This window comes from Hyperolius riggenbachi, chromosome 5 (genome assembly GCF_040937935.1).
Source record: "Hyperolius riggenbachi isolate aHypRig1 chromosome 5, aHypRig1.pri, whole genome shotgun sequence".
Lineage (NCBI taxonomy): Eukaryota > Metazoa > Chordata > Amphibia > Anura > Hyperoliidae > Hyperolius > Hyperolius riggenbachi.
Genome location: NC_090650.1, coordinates 154,288,215 through 154,306,797, shown reverse-complemented (window position 1 = coordinate 154,306,797; position 18,583 = coordinate 154,288,215). Strand labels below are relative to the sequence as shown.

General features: G+C 42.4%; 1 protein-coding gene across 10 annotated transcripts in view; it reads left to right on the top strand.

The window, feature by feature from the left end:
- Positions 1-18,583, top strand: part of SUGCT (succinyl-CoA:glutarate-CoA transferase) — a 1,486,943-nt gene that overhangs the window by 171,923 nt on the left and 1,296,437 nt on the right. The window lies entirely within an intron of this gene.

Genomic DNA, 18,583 nt, shown 5'->3' with positions numbered 1-18,583 from the left:
TTCCTGAAGAATAAGAATAGTATGTAGCGAAAAAAGTCACATACCTAAAAATCTTGAGCCTTAAAGGGAACCTAAACTGTAGTAAATAAAGTGTTTCACTTACCTGGGGATTCTACCAGCGAAACTCTTTCTATTTACTACGGTTTAGGTTCCCTTTCAGAAAACACCTTCGATTCTGTACATGAAAAATTCTGGTGTATACTATTGAGCAATCAATATTTTTCTAAAATAAACATACCGTAGAAGGAGAGGTAGCGTCACAGATAGCCATACGATTGCATTAAACATGATTTACTAGCAATTCGCAATGTAGTTAATTTTTGCATCAAGTGGTACTGTCTGGAGTAAGACCATATGTTCCAAAAAAAGATGGCGTTTCTTAATAAGACTTTTTTGTATCCTTAAATAACCTTTATATCATTTAATAGGGGAGATGCAGTGTGCTAGTAAATACAAATACTTTATCCAATTAGATATTAAGCTAGGGAATACTCAGAGAGCTCATGGTGGCCCAGAACCACTAGAAAAGTATAAAGGGCTAAAATAGACCAAAAAGCTTTCTATTAAAAAGCAATTCGAAATGTAATTTACCTTCTTAAAACAGAAGGTATTTGCAGTAATTCAGTTTTAAGTGAGCAACTGTGGTTTTCCTATGATGCATCACTCACAAATATGTAAACCATGTATTTATGCCCCAGAAAGAATGTGTTTTTTTCCACATGAGCTCAGTGGGTATTCCATAGTACTGGTGCAAGCCCTAAATAGACAGGTTTTTTTTTTTTTTGGGGGGGGGGGATTGACTTGTTTGACTCAGGTAAAGCAGACCCAAACTCTTGCACACCACACAATGAAACATTTTCATTCCTCAGATAACGGCTGTAGAAATCAATTGCAGTGTGCCCTGTGTGTTTGTTTAGCTACAGCCTATACTATAAAACCCCTGTGTCCCTGCGTCCCCTCCTGTCCTTGTGTCCGTGCTTTTGCGCTACTGCGCATGTGTAGCATGGGCGGCTGTGAGGACAGGAGGAGGATGGGCCAGGGGGCGAGCTGACATGTTGCTGGCGGCGGCAGATCAGGGCCGGAGGGGGGTTTAGGTTGTGAGGATGGTCTAGGACGGGCTTAGGTCTGCTAGTGAGAGTATAATTAGCTTCTCAGCAGATGTAACTCACAGCAGTGCCTGGGCTCTGGTTCAGCTCTGCCTTTGCAAGAAAGCTTAATCTTTTAAATAAATGAACATACAATTTTTTTCTAACACCTATCAAGTGTGATCAGTGCTGGTGCACAGCTGTGCTTCACTTTTTTATTTTTTTTATTTATATACTGGCAACAAATTCTGTATAATTCTGTATAATTCATTATGCTCCCTCTCTGCCCCCATATAACACAACGTTAAAAAAAAATGAATTTAAAAGATAATACATACATTGTTATGTTAGTTACTTAGCTTTGAAAATATGTATGTTATTAGTGTGTATAACTGTTACGATGGCAAATAAGGGCGTACATTATTGTTAAGAATACCCAAAATCACATAATGGGAAAAATATACCTTTATTTCCAAATGGAATATTGTCACCATACAGTACATTGTACTAGGGACATCATTTAAACGGTGTAATAACCAGGACAGAAGGGCTAATAAAATGCATTAGTTAGTTAATTAATTAATTCGTTTTAATTACAGTAGCATGTTTTATTTTAAAACTATATTAGCTGAAAACTAAGAATTCATTTTTTATTTTTATTCTTCTCATTCACTTCAAAATGCATATAAAATAATTATTAGAAAAATGTACCACCCAAAGAAAGCCTAATTTATGTAAAAAACACAAATGAATGAACGCAGTGCTGAATGTAAACATTGCTCTTGTGTTTAAGGGGAAAAACCCTCAGAGATGAAGTGGTTAAGGTCTCTTCTACTGCTCCTTTGGATGTTTAAGTTCACCTATGTCTTTCACTGTAGCCCCCATTCAACTAAATATTTTACCAGGATTTCTGCCTATTGCCAATACAGTTTATCACTGGAGGTATTCTTCCTAGGCTTGAACAAATTGTCCCCAAGGGATTCTATCAATGTGAGGTTCTGGTGGGGTTACCCATAGCCTGTAAACAAGTTTTCAAATCTATCTCTTTATGATAAAGATTTGTACTTACCACCCCATCGGCTATAGTCACCATCATTTCCAGGAACCTACGTGTGGTAAAGTGAGCCTCTAAAGGGAACTTTAAAATGAGGGTAGCACTACTGACACAGCTAATAAGTGTACAATTCACCTGCCCAACCGATACAGGTGAATCTGGAAAAATTACAATATTATGCAAAAGTCCCCGTTTTTCAGTAATTCAACACAAAAGATGAAAGTAATACATGAACTAGACTCATTACATGCAAAGCAATCCTTTATTTGTTATAATTTTGATGATTATGGCTTACAGCTTACGAAAACCCCCAAATCAAAATCTCAGACCATTACAATATTGTGAAAATATTCAATATTCTAGAATTAAAGCGTCACTCTAATCATCTATGTAATTAATCCAAAACACCTGCAAAGGGTTCCTGTTTCATATATTAGCTTCACCTTTTAAGTTGAATTACTGAAATAAATTGACTTTTGCACGATATTCTAATTTTTCGAGTTTCACCCTCATAATAAGAGAAATGTGTCAGAACAGAACAAAAAAAGCGCATAACATCTTGCCATGTACTGGGCTGTGTAACCTCAGACCAGTCATGCTCACCCACTTCTAACACTGCCTATTATGGGCACATGAGCAGCAGAGCTTGGTCATGGAGCAGTAATAGAAGGGGATCTGTAATAGTGATGGTCAAGTAGGTGCAAATAACTTCGAGTTGATGCAAATGTATGCAGCTTGAAGATGAACCAATCAAATCCTGCTGAGGTAAAATTTGATGTTGATGCAAATTGGTTCATAGAAATTTGCATCAACTCAAAGTTATTTGCCTCTACTTGATCATCACTAATCTGGATGTTGAATTATTTCTTTAATCATGTGGATGGCCTGATATGTATCCCCTACATCTGTCTTCTGGATGTGTTGGAAAATCAAGTCCGATCAGTATAGGCCTGATATAGCATCTCACAGGACTAAAATGATCGGTTATGCTAACATCCTTGAACCAGATAGCACAGGACACCTTATTCAGAAGTCTTGTGGCCTCCATGGGTCAGAACTGTTTTGGTGGCAGAGACCAATAGCGGAAGTTTTGGTGGCAGAGACCAATAGCGGAAGTTTTGGTAGCAGAAACCTACACAAAAGTAGACAAGTATTTTTAGTGTTTTGTCTAATCAGTGTGTGATTTTTCAGTGCTTTCTATTGTTCTGTGTCTGAGGGCCCCTTCACACTGAATATGGCGATCGCAATTGCTGTGCGATGCAATCACGATTTCCACCTTCGCATTGATTTTCAGGTGCAATCAGCAGGCACGACTGCATTTCCCAATGTGCCACTGCAAGGTTTTTCAAATGGACGATCGCATAGCAAATACTACGTTTGCCATGTGATTATCATGTGCTCTCATTCATTTAACCCAATTGCGAACTCAGGCAAATTGCAGCAGGCACTATGCTTGCGATTGGGTATAAAAGGGATGACATTTCTTTCTACAGGGCAACATGATTACTGTGATAATCATGGTGCACTTGCAATTGCCAAAACGCATGCATTTCAAAAATCGAGGTTGAGGCGCATGCGGCGTGAAAGGACGCCTACAATTTAACAGCACCTTAGTAAATCAGCCTTCTTATTTCCAAACTGAGTTCTGCGTAGCCTTTGCTATCACACTAATTTTAACTTCAAATGGCTGTTGGTGTAGGCCTTCAAAGATACCTATAAGATGCCTTTAATTTCAAGGACTTCCTTCTGCTGATTTATATTGTCAGTAGTTTCAGTAGATCTATGTTACCGGATAGGTCGCTTTTGTGATAAGCATGATGTGGACAGTTGTCTTTTTCGCAGGTGAATTAAACCTATTATAGGTAATATAATATATAAAGCAACAAACTAGCTTGATGTTTTCCAGCAGTTTCCAGTGACTCAGCAACTCCACGTAGATGCATGCATGTTGTCCCAATACGTAACGCTGTATGAGTCAGCAGGCATGCAATATTTCGCTGTGTTTAATTTGTCTTTGTGAGTCTTGTTTAGAAATCCATGTCTGCTCTTACTGTCTGGTCTCTTGACATTTTTAGTTCAATTTTCCTATCAGACATTTTTGGATTTGGAAGCCCACTCATCATTTATTCACATTAAGATATAAATTAGTGAAATGTAAAAATTATGTGAAATAGCCATGAAAAATTTAGCTCATTAGTTTGCTCCTGTTGAGCTAATAAGTGATTTTGTACGACAAGCCATATAAATATGAAACAATAAGCCAAAGCATGTCTGGCATCTATTGCTTTAGAATAAAGTAGTTCTCTCATTTGTACCTACTGATTGAGCTATATTCCACATGTCCACAAAGTTTCATGCAAGCCTTTTGCAATATGACTGCTCAGTAAATCTTTACAAAATTTAAATGCAGATTATCCTAATTATTGTTACCTTTATGTAAACAGACATACTAGTGCCAGTGACACATTTTATTTCATACACATGTTAATTTTTGTTAAAAATTACAAGAAGATATATTGTTTTGCCTTTATCAAAGAGGCAAGTTAAAACAACTTACTAGTTTATTAAAAGAGCTTTTAGTGATTACGGAAAGTGTTCAAACCTCACAGCAGCTGAATAAATCTAAAACAAATTTGGTTTTATGATGGGTGGAATTTCTCTTAAATATAGCTGACATCCTTTTTGGTAATCCCTTTGATCAGATGAAAGTTTTGAGGTGCCTATAGGCATTAGAACAGATTGTTATAATAATACACATTGGTAAAGCAAACAACTTAAGAGCTTAATGTTTTTTATGGGCTAACTAAGTAGGCTACAAGCGTTTGAGATAACCCTGGTCTCTTCACCAGGCATGGCTGATGGATAACTGAACTGTCTAGAAATCATGTGCCATAACAGCAATCTATTTAGTTGCAATCTATACTTTCCTGCATAAATACTTTGATTTGTGGTTCTAATTTATGCTCATCATTTAGAAAAGGTAAAATAGTCTATCTTAGGGTGCCTCTAGTCTATCCTATCAAAGGGTGCCTTTTACTTGTGTATGACTACCCCAAAATACTGTTCCCCTGTAAAGGGACTATTGCAAGGTTATTGACACACACACATCTCTAAAAGGTCTCTAGAAGAGACAAGGATAACGCCTACACAAAGAGTGACAGGCTCGAAAACCGGAATTTAGTAGAGGGTCAGATTCCTGAAGACACGGAGGGCAGTTGTCTCATTAGGCCACCCAATTTTGTATTATACAATTGTTGAAAGTTCAAATCTGTCAACTAGCATGTTACACAATATCTGGCTCCCTGGATTTATTTTGTTCCTAGTTTGTGGTTGTGTTGCGAGTTTCCCATATGTCTTGGAGAAGTCTGCTATATGTTCAGACACCTCCTAACTAGTTATTCCTAGGAATAGATTCAATTAACCAGTTTGGTTGGACACCTCCATAAAACAAGCTCTTATGAGTTAATGTTATTGTTATTCTAAGAAAGTTTGTTCGGGTCCACTGCCTTTTATTACTTCTCTAAAGCATATTTTAGCCGGTGGCCATTTAACCACATCCCTGCTGTGACTTCAACTGGGCACCCTTTTCTTTTCTACAAGATGTTTTCTCTCTCTCTTGCCATGAATTCAGTTCTAATAAGTAAAGAAGATTCCCATGCATTTTAAAGTGCTTGACTGAAGGGGTTTTCTTCTGTAGTTCTCAAGAGCTCACACTCGAACAACAACCCCTTCACAAGAGAAGGGACATTTTTTTTTCATTATCATACATTACTGTTTTATGAGTATGCTCGGCTAAGCAACTAGTAAATTCTGATTTGTGCTACAAAAGACTGATTTGTGTTCAGTTTGATTTGTTCCCTGTAGTTAGGAGTGTCATGTTTAAGGGACCGTTCAGAAAAAGGGGGATACCAGAGAGCACTGCTATAGTCATAAATATGAGGACAATATGTGCATATCTAGAGCAACAATAAGATAAAGCAAATAGGAACAAGATCTCACAACGCACCAAAATGTCAGCACAATATAATTTAATCTTTATTTAATCTCCATACAAAAGATATTGAATACAATAAAAATACATTTGCATAACACAATAACAGACACTGGGGGGGGGGGGAGGGAACGACACAATAAAAGATAAAATCACCCTATAATAAGGGTGGGCAGGCTGCGGGAGTAAAATAATGTGTAGAATGCACAGGCTGGCAAAAAAGTGGGGACAAAATACAATTGGTGTGAAATAGGCAGCAGGGAGACCTGCACTCTAATAAGGACAGTAGTGCATACAAGCCAAGACTGGTGTAACTGAAATACACAATTTCATAATCTAAAGTGCTAATGCATGATCATAATTATATATAGGAGACTTTCAAATCCTGTAAAATAGTGCCAAACAATAACCCTCTGACTCAAACTAGTCACTATGTTGCCAATAAAAAAGTCCTAAAAGTCAAATGTGTGCTGGACCAGCCAGCGCAAAGTAAGTGTGCAAAATGCAGGAGTGCCAAAACCGCCGCTAGTTACCTGTGAAATCGCCCCAAGCAAGTGCTCCCGATAGCCGCCGCAGCCGCCCTACAGTGGGGTCTTACACGTGTGTCGCCGTGAAATGCCGGCTTCCTCAGAGACCACCTTTAAGGGGCCGTTCACACTGCACGCGTTGCCGCCTGGATTTCAGCAACGCGTGCAGGAGACAGACACGCATGACATCAGACGCACTGTCTGATGTTCACACTGCATGCGTTCCGGTGCGGTCCGGGAACGCATGCTGCATGCATTTTTTCCCAAAACGCGCGGCTGACCCATTCACTTTCAATTAATGGAATCAGCCACGCAACACGTACAAACGTGGATGGCGTGCGTTCATATGCGTTGCGTTCCGAACGCACAGCCATCCGTGTTTGATGATGTAAACGGTACCTAAGATATGAGAAGCACATCTCATGGAAAAGTTTTACTTTAGTTTATGTTGTGTCGTCTGTTATTTTCCAGTAAATATTATAAATAGTCTGTACAGCACTTAGCACTGTAGCTTTCCCAGAAGTGGAAAAAAACACTTGCTACCTATATTTTCTTTATTTCATTGTTGTCTGTGATAGAGGCCTGCGTGGGTCCAATTTTTCAGACCCGCAGCCTCGCTACCCACTAAATCTTCTAAAATACACATTTAAAGTAACATTGGGATGCTGTAAAGTAAGTAAAACCTATTTTTATACACAAACCAAAGCCAAAGAAGGGTTTTATACATTTTTTTAACTCTTATTTAAATCAATAAAAAACAAGAAGTTACATAGTTACATACAGTGGTGTGAAAAACTATTTGCCCCCTTCCTGATTTCTTATTCTTTTGCATGTTTGTCACACTTAAATGTTTCTGCTCATCAAAAACCGTTAACTATTAGTCAAAGATAACATAATTGAACACAAAATGCAGTTTTAAATGATGGTTTTTATTTTTTAGTGAGAAAAAACCCTCCAAATCTACATGGCCCTGTGTGAAAAAGTGATTGCCCCCCTTGTTAAAAAATAACTTAACTGTGGTTTATCACACCTGAGTTCAATTTCTGTAGTCACCCCCAGGCCTGATTACTGCCACACCTGTTTCAATCAAGAAATCACTTAAATAGGAGCTATCTGACACAGAGAAGTAGACCAAAAGCACCTCAAAAGCTAGACATCATGCCAAGATCCAAAGAAATTCAGGAACAAATGAGAACCAAAGTACTGTAATTGAGATCTATCAGTCTGGTAAAGGTTATAAAGCCATTTCTAAAGCTTTGGGACTCCAGCGAACCCCAGTGAGAGCCATTATCCATAAATGGCAAAAACATGGAACAGTGATGAACCTTCCCAGGAGTGGCCGGCCGACCAAAATTACCCCAAGAGCGCAGAGAAAACTCATCCGAGAGGCCACAAAAGACCCCAGGACAACATCTAAAGAACTGCAGGCCTCACTTGCCTCAATTAAGGTCAGTGTTCACGACTCCACCATAAGAAAGAGACTGGGCAAAAATGACCTGCATGGCAGATATCCAAGGCGCAAACCACTTTTAAGCAAAAGGAACATTAAGGCTCATCTCAATTTTGCTAAAAAAACATCTCAATGATTGCCAAGACTTTTGGGAAAATACCTTGTGGGCCGATGAGACAAAAGTTGAACTTTTTGGAAGGTGCGTGTCCCGTTACATCTGGCGTAGAAGTAACACAGCATTTCAGCAAAAGAACATCATACCAACAGTAAAATATGGTGGTGGTAGTGTTATGGTCTGGGGTTGTTTTGCTGCTTCAGGACCTGGAAGGCTTGCTGTGATAGATGGAACCATGAATTCTACTGTCTACCAAAAAATCCTGAAGGAGAATGTCCGGCCATCTGTTCGTCAACTCAAGCTGAAGCAATCTTGGGTGCTGCAGCAGGACAATGACCCAAAACACACCAGCAAATCCACCTCTGAATGGCTGAAGAAAAACAAAATGAAGACTTTGGAGTGGCCTAGTCAAAGTCCTGACCTGAATCCTATTGAGATGTTGTGGCATGACCTTAAAAAGAAGGTTCATGCTAGAAAACCCTCAAAGAAAGCTGAATTACAACAATTCTGCAAAGATGAGTGGACCAAAATTCCTCCAGAGCGCTGTAAAAGACTCATTGCAAGTTATCGCAAACGCTTGATTGCAGTTATTGCTGCTAAGGGTGGCCCAACCAGTTATTAGGTTCAGGGGGCAATTTCTTTTTCACACAGGGCCATGTAGGTTTTGAGTTTTTTTTTCTCACTAAATAATAAAAACCATAATTTAAAACTGCATTTTGTGTTCAATTATGTTATCTTTGACTATAGTTAACGGTTTTTGATGAGCAGAAACATTTAAGTGTGACAAACATACAAAAAAATAAGAAATCAGGAAGGGGGCAAATAGTTTTTCACACCACTGTAGTTATTTTGGTTGAAATAAGTGAAATAAGTTTTTGAACCCTCTAACAATAAAAGACTTAATACTTAGTGGAAAAACCCTTGTTTGCAAGCACAGAGGTCAAACGTTTCTTGTAATTGATGACCAAGTTTGCACACATTTTAGGAGGAATGTTGGTCCACTCCTCTTTGCAGATCATCTCTAAATCCCTAATGTTTCTAGGCTGTCTCTGTGCAACTCTGAGCTTGAGCTCCCTCCATAGGTTTTCTATTGGATTAAGGTCCGGAGACTGACTAGGCCACTCCATGACCTTAATGTGCTTCTTCTTGAGCCACTCCTTTGTTGCCTTTGCTGTATGTTTTGGGTCATTGTCGTGCTGGAACACCCATCCACGACCCATTTTCAGTTTCCTGGCAGAGGGAAGGAGGTTGTCGTTCAGGATTTCACGATACATGGCTCCGTCCATTTTCCCGTTAATGCGATTAAGTTGTCCTGTGCCCTTAGCAGAAAAACACCCCCAAAGCAAAATGTTTCCACCCCCATGCTTGACGGTGGGGACGGTGTTTTGGGGGTCATAGGCAGCATTTTTCCTCCTCCAAACACAGCCAGTTGAGTTAATGCCAAAGAGCTCTATTTTGGTCTCATCAGACCACAGCACCTTCTCCCAGTCACTCACAGAATCATTCAGGTGTTCATTGGCAAACTTCAGACGGGCCTGCACATGTGCCTTTTTGAGCAGGGGGACCTTGCGAGCCCTGCAGGATTTTAATCCATTGCGGTGTAATGTGTTTCCAATGGTTTTCTTGGTGACTGTGGTCCCTGCTAATTTGAGGTCATTCACTAACTCCTCCCGTGTAGTTCTAGGATGCTTTTTCACCTTTCTCAGAACCATTAACACCCCACGAGGTGAGATCTTGCGTGGAGCCCCAGAGCGAGGTCGATTGATGGTCATTTTGTGCTCCTTCCATTTTTGAACAATCGCACCAACAGTTGTCACCTTCTCTCCCAGCTTCTTGCTAATGGTTTTGTAGCCCATTCCAGCCTTGTGCAGGTCTACAATTTTGTCTCTGACATCCTTGGACAGCTCTTTGGTCTTTCCCATGTTGGAGAGTTTGGAGTCTGCTTGATTGATTGATTCTGTGGACAGGTGTCTTTTATACAGGTGACTAGTTAAGACAGGTGTCCTTAATGAGGGTGACTAATTGAGTAGAAGTGTCTAACCACTCTGTGGGAGCCAGAACTCTTAATGGTTGGTAGGGGTTCAAAAACTTATTTCACTCAATGAAATGCAAATCAGTTGCTATCTTTTATTTAAGGTTATTTTTTTAATTTTCCTTTTGATGTGCTATCTGCCACTGTTAAAATAAACCTACCATTGAAATGATACTGTTCTGAGACTTTTCATTTCTTTGTCATTGGACAAACTTACAAAATCAGTGAGGGGTCAAATAAATATTTCCTCCACTGTACGTCCATCGAGTTCAACCAGTACAAAGTACAACTCCAGCCCGTCCCCCACAAACGCCTGTTGATCCAGAGGAAGGCGAAAAAACCCCCACAAGGCATGGTCCAAATAGCCCCAAAAGGGAAAAATTCCTTCCTGACTCCATAGTTACATGGAGTCCTGCTCAAACAACAAATCCTGCTCAAAAAACAAATAGCAGAGCAGAGCACCCACATCCTTGTCCCTATCTGCTTTAGGCTGCACCCCATCTACACTGCATCTAGTAAAGGCCCCCCCCCCCTGGCCACTGCAATGCACACTGGGAGACGTAGTATAGTAATGTAATCACAGGAGATGTAGGCACATTAATATACTACATCTCCCAGCATGCATTGTGGTGGCCAGGGTGACACTTCCACCACTGCAGCTATGAGTTGCAAGGAATAGACACTGCGTCCAGGCTCATATAAATAATTTTCAGACTTAACGGGTGCATATACACACACATACACAATCTTGATCCTCCATGTAGTATAAGGCCAATCAAATTTGGCCAATCAAAATTGTGTGTGTGTGTGTATGCACCCAAAGAGCAATTACTTCTGTTAGAACCTTTATGTGTTAATGATAAGCTACTGATGAATGAAGGTGCTTGGCAGATCTTCCTGTGCAAAAATGTGTAGGCTTGAAAAGAAACATTATGTGCCAAAATTAACTTGTCTTGTAACAACATGGGTACGAGTGTGTGTGATTAGGTGGATGAAGTTTGCATCGGTGTGATTAGGTGGATGAGGCTTTGCGTCATGCGGCGGTAACGACTATGAGCAAATTGAGTAGGTAATCTCTCATACTACATGGGAGATGTAAAATTGGGAGATAATGTGTATATACACCCTAAGCTATCTTTTATTCATTACAGTAGCTCAACAGCAAAATAAATGGTAATTCATTAAGAAAATCAGGATTGCATTAAGGGTACAACAAGGCTTTTAAGCAGGGAGAACAAATATACTGTATATGCACACCTACTCAGGACTTACCAATCTGAATCAAAGGCAATTGAAGCAGATTTATCACAACCAAAAGAAAAAAAAAGCAGCACACACATCAATTGTTTCACTTTTGCAATAGTTTTGCCTCCATTTTGCATGTACTTGTATTGACAAATCTGCCCCACTGTCTTGTACCTGTCTAATAATAAAAGCCTGTATTTCATTATTCTTGTCATATGCAGAAAAAACATACCTGGTTGTGCTAGATGGCTGTGGATGCAGCTACACTGTCAGCAGAAATTGTCCCGTGTGGCACGTGCTTCTCCGCCTGCCATGTGCTTCCTGCCTCCTCCCTCCGGATTTAGAGAACATGCCAGAACATTCTCTAGCTCTTGTTCTATCAAATATCCCCAGTCACTAAGGCCCGTTCACACTTGCGTTTCTTGACAAACGGACCGGATCCGGATCGGAACCATACGGTTCTGATCCGCTCCATTTGCATGCGTATTCCGTCCGGTATGAATACGGCTGCGATGCGGATTCCGTCTTTTTAAAGAGATAACACACTATACAAATTCCAGGGGTCTGAGAGGTCAGCAGAAGCGCTGGGGTCATTGTTGGAGAGAGCTTGATGTGTGCAGATCATCCTTGTCTGCAGAGACTGCAGTTTGGACCATGGATCCAGTGGTTTTGTACACTTTTTACCTGGGAATACTCTCCTTTTTGGTGTTCACCTATTATTATGTGGGGAGAAGGCATGCTCCTCGCAGGAGATGGTGGGTGCATCCTCTACTAGCCAGGAGGCAGAGGAAGGGAGAGTTCCAGTACCTGAGACGACACCCAAAGAAGTTCTACAGCTATACCCGGATGTCCATACCCCTGTAAGTATCCAGACCTAAACACACCATCCCTAAACACCCCACAACACCTCACCCCTGTATACCTAGCTAAAACAAAACACCCTCACCCCCACACCCCTGTATACCTAGCTAAACACACCAGCCCCACCCTCCACAAAACACACAAACCCCTAAACACACCTCCCCCATCCTCCACCCAACACCTTGTCCCATAGCAAACTTTACAGCTTCTTCCTTTCTATCTCCTGTCAGCTTTGATACCCTCTTGGAGATGGTGAAGGATGACCTACAGAAGAAGGATACCACATTCAGGAGAGCAGTCACACCACAAGAACAACTACTGATCACGCTGAGGTATGTAAAAACCAATTTTTTTTTATTCGAAAAAAATTTTTCCAACATGGAAACATTCTTCCAACATGGAAGACAAAATATAAATAACATTTGTATGACATTTGCACTCTTGTGACCCAGGTATAGTGTCTTTGGGGGACACCAGGCCCTAATGTAAGTAATTTAACCACTTGCACGCGGTCCTCTGAACCTTGGATGAAGGAGACAGGGCAGGAAAAGGCTTGGCTCTTCCAAGTCCAGGTCTCCTTCGTCCAAGGTTCCAAGGGTCACGTGCAAGAGTGAGGAGGAACAACAAACGACGGAGGTGCAGGTCCTAAAAACTTGTGCAGAGGTGCAGGACCTAACTTGTGCAGAGGTGCAGGACCTAACTTGTGCAGAGGTGCAGGACCTAACTTGTGCAGAGGTGCAGGGCATAGCTGCCCTAAAGGCACTCTTGTGACCCAGGTATAGTGTCTTTGAGGGGACACCAGGCCCTAAATTTAAGTACTTTAAAAACCTAACCACTTGCACGCGGTCCTCTGAACCTTGGATGAAGGAGACAGGGCCGGAAAAGGCTTGCCTCTTCCCTGTCCAGGTCTCCTTTGTCCAAGGTTCCAAGGGTCACGTGCAAGGGTGAGGAACAACTAGAGAGTGAGGAACAAGAACAACAAATGGCAGAGGTGCAGGGCATAGCTTGTACAGAGGTGCAGGGCATAGCTGCCCGAAAGACACTCTTGTGACCCAGGTATAGTGTCTTTGAGGGGACACCAGGCCCTAAATTTAAGTACTTTAAAAACCTAACCACTTGCACGCGGTCCTCTGAACCTTGGACGAAGGAGACTGGGCCGGAAAAGGCTTGCCTCTTCCCTGTCCAGGTCTCCTTCGTCCAAGATTCCAAGGATCACTTGCAAGGGTGAGGAACAACTAGAGAGTGTGGAACAACAACAAACGGCAGAGGTGCAGGGCATAGCTTGTGCAGAGGTGCAGGGCATAGCTGCCCAAGGTGTCTTTCGGGGACACCAGGCCCTAAGTTTAAAGCACTTTAAAAACCTAAGTACTTGGACATGGTCATCGGAGCCTCTCTGAACCTTGGTTGATTGAGACGGGGCAGGGAAAAGTTTTGGCAAAAGCCCTGTGCTGGTCTCCTTCCTCCAAAGTTCAGAGGGATTCAGAGGACCATGTCCAGGAACAAGAGGAAATTTAGTCAAATGTTACGGTCTACAGCACTTGTTGGGAACATGGGAGGTGCTGCCTGGAACTCGGGACTGTCTTGGGTGCTGGTAGTTGAGGTGCTGGACCCTGACAGCAGCGGTGTGTATTGACTGCCCCTGAAGCCAGTGTACGACTGGGATGAAGATTGCCAGGGGGGCACCAATGCAGGTTGAGAATGTCTAAATGTTGGCGGTAGGATCAATGGCGTCTCCATGTGTTGTTTTATAGCATCGAGCATACTTGAATGGCATGCCATCATGTTGTTGCTTGGCACCTTTTCTAAGAACGGCAGGAGAGACATGACTGTGTGGAATGCCGGGTGTGCCTGCAGTTTCAAGAGTTCACTACTGTGCTGATGCATCTGCTGCATCATCTGCTGCAGCTGTGCCACCGCTTGTTGATGTTCCGCACACGCTTGGTGATGTTCCGCACGTAGCTGGTCAAACTGTGCCCGGTGCACCTCGTGCATCAATTTTATTTCTTCCCGGTAGTGTCCATGCACTGATTGTAGCTCACTTTGAAGTAGATGTGTCTCTTATACTGTTCGATCAAATGTCCCCATCCTTCAGCTGCCTGGTGATTAGTGCCTCGTGGCTCTGTAGAATGCCGAGAAGTCCTGAGACAGCACCGGACATCTCAGCTTCGATCTCCCTTCTGGTTGGAGGGTGGACAGGGGCCAATCGACGCCTCAGTGTGGGGGGGGGGGGTAGCTTCATCACCCCGGCCTCTGCCTTGCGTAGGGGTTCCCCTGCGTGGCGGTTGTGCCCGAATGTTCTCTGCCATTTGTTGTTGTTCTTCTTGGGTCGTAGGAGCTTGAGGAGCTTCATCACTAGGAGCTGGGGCACTAGCTCCTGCCACCTCATCTTCCATGTCTTCTCCCAACTTCAGGTCAGTCAGGTCCACATAACTTAATGACTGCCGCCACCTCCTCCTTCTCTCTGGGACAAATGTGACATCCCTCGTCTCATCATCATAGTCCTCGCTGGTGTAGTGTGCCTCTGCCTCCTCTTGTTCCTCAAAATTGTCTTGAGACTTCCAGTTCCAGCGCCTGTATGGAGGGTTAGGAAGAGAAGAGCTCCGGCTAAACCCTCCCGCAGCAGCCTATTTACCAGCCAACAGCAGATTACAAGGGGCCTGGAATCGACCTCCACGCGTGCCAGCATCGCAAGGAGTAAAGCGGAGCCCGCATGGATAAATTCCTGAAAGGGAAAGACAGCAAAACACCGCACGGGGTGGCGGCTGCGAGGTCCAAGATGGCGGGCGGCACTGCAGACAAGCCGAGCAAGCAGCGACCAGGCAAAGGAGCAGAGACCACAAGCAGGCCAGTGACCCCTGATCAGGAATTATCAGAGGAGACGCAGCCAGAGCAAGGTACTGTGCACATTGACTATAAGCAGATGGCGCAGGAGATGAGGAAAGTGCTTGTCCCAGAAATACGTCAGCTCATAGATGCGGCCATCACAAAGTCTATTCAGCAGCTTAAACAGGAGCAGCGCAAGCAAGGGGAAAGATTGACAGAGATGGAAAAAAGGCTAAGCACATGCGAAGATGATCTTAAAGAAGCCCAAACTACCATAGAGTCCCTGTTGCAGGAAAATGCCACGGCCCATGAGAGAATTGAAGATCTGGAGAATACATCGCGTCGCAATAATGTGCGATTTGTGGGAGTCCCAGAGAGCATTCCACCTGAACAGCTTATGACACTGTGCTCAGCAGAGATCCCATAGCTTTTGGGCATTTCTGGAGAGCTTAAAGTGGAACGTGCGCATAGGGTGGGCCCACTAAAAGCAAACCGCAAGGACAAAAGACCTAGAATGATAATGGCGAGGTATCTAGACTTCGCGGACAAAATGAAACTCATGGTAGCCTACAGGGCCTCCTCCTCGGATCTCACATATGAAAATGCAGAAGTGCGCCTCTTCCAAGATTATTCGGCAGAAGTATCAAAGAAGAGACAAGCCTTTGGCAAAATCTGTAATACCTTGTACAGCCGTAAGATTAAGTTTGCCTTAGTTTATCCGGCGACACTGCGCATAACTGAAGAAGATGGCAAGATTTATCTATGTCATACACCAGAAGAGGCACGAGATTATCTAAAAGGAGCCCCAGCGGTTAGGCGTTCGAGATCAACGTCGCCTGCAGATTGAACTAAGCAAAGGAACTCCTTGCGGATATAAAATCTTAAGTGATAAAGTTGATTGCTGATTATTCATATATACTAATCTTTGCAGAATGTTACCTAACGGTTTCTTAAATGCCTTTTCTGTTTTTAACAGGAAGGGTGCGAGTGGGATGGGCTGCTAAAGGACACTAGAATTGTTAATCAATATAGAGCTCCAATGATTCATAATTTATCTTGGTTATAAATGGACAAAAGTGTTTAAGCTGTGGGAGGGTTGACAGAGTGAGATGGAGAAGATCGTACAGGGAAGAGGAGAAGTCCTGATGTATGTATGCATAATTAATGTTTTCTGCAGTTATTATCGCATTGGTTTGGGGGAGGGAAGGTCTAGGGGAGAGGGGAGGGTGGACTCTGCATGTTTCTCTACAATTCGAAAGAAATGATAATACCTTGAAGGTTTATACTGCTAGAGGGGATTCGGATGATGAAAGTGCTATCTTGGAATGTCAAAGGTCTACAGTCGCCACAAAAGCGTTCAAAGGTCCTGGCCCACCTGAAAAAGATGCGCCCGGACATTTGTATGCTTCAAGAGACACATTTGGGGGCTGAACAGTTTTATTACTTAAAAAAAGGGTGGGTAGGTGCGGTCTACGGTTCTCCAGCAATACACAAAAAGGCAGGGGTGGTGATTTTAATTAGCAAGCATCTTAAACACCAATGTATGCAACAAGACCAAGACAAAAACGGGAGATGGGTACAACTTCAACTTCAGGTGACATTGTTAAATGTCTACGCACCTAACGGTGAAAATAAACAATTTTTCGACACCCTGATAAACCAGATTAGTTCCATCACTCAGACATCGCTGATAATTGGAGGAGATATGAACTCAGTGGTAGATAATAAGATGGATAGGAGCCGTCCGAGCGTGTTACCACGTGGAACGGACACTAGATTGGCCTTAATGTTAGAGACGTCCAAATTAGTGGATGCCTGGAGGTATCTCAATCCTTTCGATAAAGAATATACTTTCTTTTCTCCAAAGCATGCTTCATGGTCAAGAATCGATATGTTCTTGGTGCGTGACAGACTGGTGAACAAAATTAAATATTGTTCAATAGGAGAAATACTTATCTCAGATCACGCACCAATAACAATCGAAATATATGAAGCAAAGCAGAGAAATTCTGAATTTATCTGGAGATTTCCTACAAGCTTATATGGGGACGAGGCGTTTGAACAACTCCTACGAAGTTGGTGGGTTGAGTATGAATATGATAACAAGCAGCATAAAAAAAACTCCAGTACTGTTTTGGGAGACTGCCAAATCGGTGCTCAGAGGCCGCATCATTTCTTATGTTTCAGCAAGGAAAAAGCAGCTCACAAAACAGTACTCAGAAACGATAGGTAAGGCAAGAGAGGCACAAAAGGAATTTATAGCTAATCCCTCCCAACAAACCAGAGAAATCTGGATGAGAAATAAAGCGAAAGCAGATCTTTGGTTCACAATGAGGGAGGCTCTCCATAGGGCTCATTCAGACTTGTTTTTTCATAGATATGGAGATAAAGCAGGTAGATTGGTGACAAACTTGGCATCTAATCAGACTAAAAAACAGGACGCGCCAGTTGCACTCCAAACAGAGAATGGCACCATTAGTCGTGACCCAAAAGTAATAAATAACATCTTTGTTAAGTTCTATTCTGAGCTTTATAAGAGAGCCTCCACGGATGTCCAAGATCTAGACAGTATACTCAAACAGATTAGGCTTCCCACGATTACAAGTGATGACTCTGACATGTTGAACGCACAGGTAACTAAAGGAGAGGTACTCCTATCTCTCTGTTAAATCAGGATATGAATTTTTTTTCAAAAATCATGGCTGACAGGCTTGCACAGATTGTCCCAAAGTCAGTGCACCCGAATCAGTCTGGATTTGTGAGAAATAGATCAGCGGTGAGTAATGTAAGGAAAATTCTCGCGGTACTTGAGCATACTAAAGCATACCCCCACACCTATAAAGACACGGCGGTCCTTGTGCTTGACGCAGAGAAAGCCTTTGATAATGTGGAGTGGGATTGGTTGCAGGCGGTGTTGCGAAGGCAAGGAATTTCTGGAGCATTCGCAAAAGCGGTTCAGGCTATGTACTCTAGCCCATCAGCAAGAATAGTCTCTCATGGCAATATTTCTAATTCCATACAATTAACCAAGGGTACGAGGCAGGGGTGCCCACTATCTCCTTTGCTTTTTAATCTAGCACTGGAGCCGCTGATGACCATATTAAGAACACGGATTGCAGGGATCAAGGTTGGGCAGGTTAATATTCAGCAGGCATTGTTCGCGGATGATACCCTCCTATTCGTGCAAGACCCCATCAGACAAGTGCCGGAAATATTCCAGATACTAGAAGAGGTAGGCACTTTAGCGGGATACAAAGTAAATAGAGATAAAAGCTTACTTTTCCCATTATCCAAACAGGCACAAGTAGGAGCTTGGCGAGCATTGGGGGTGGCAATTGGCACCACGAAATTTAAATATATAGGGATAGTCATTCCTAGAGATCCAGCAGAATTATATGCA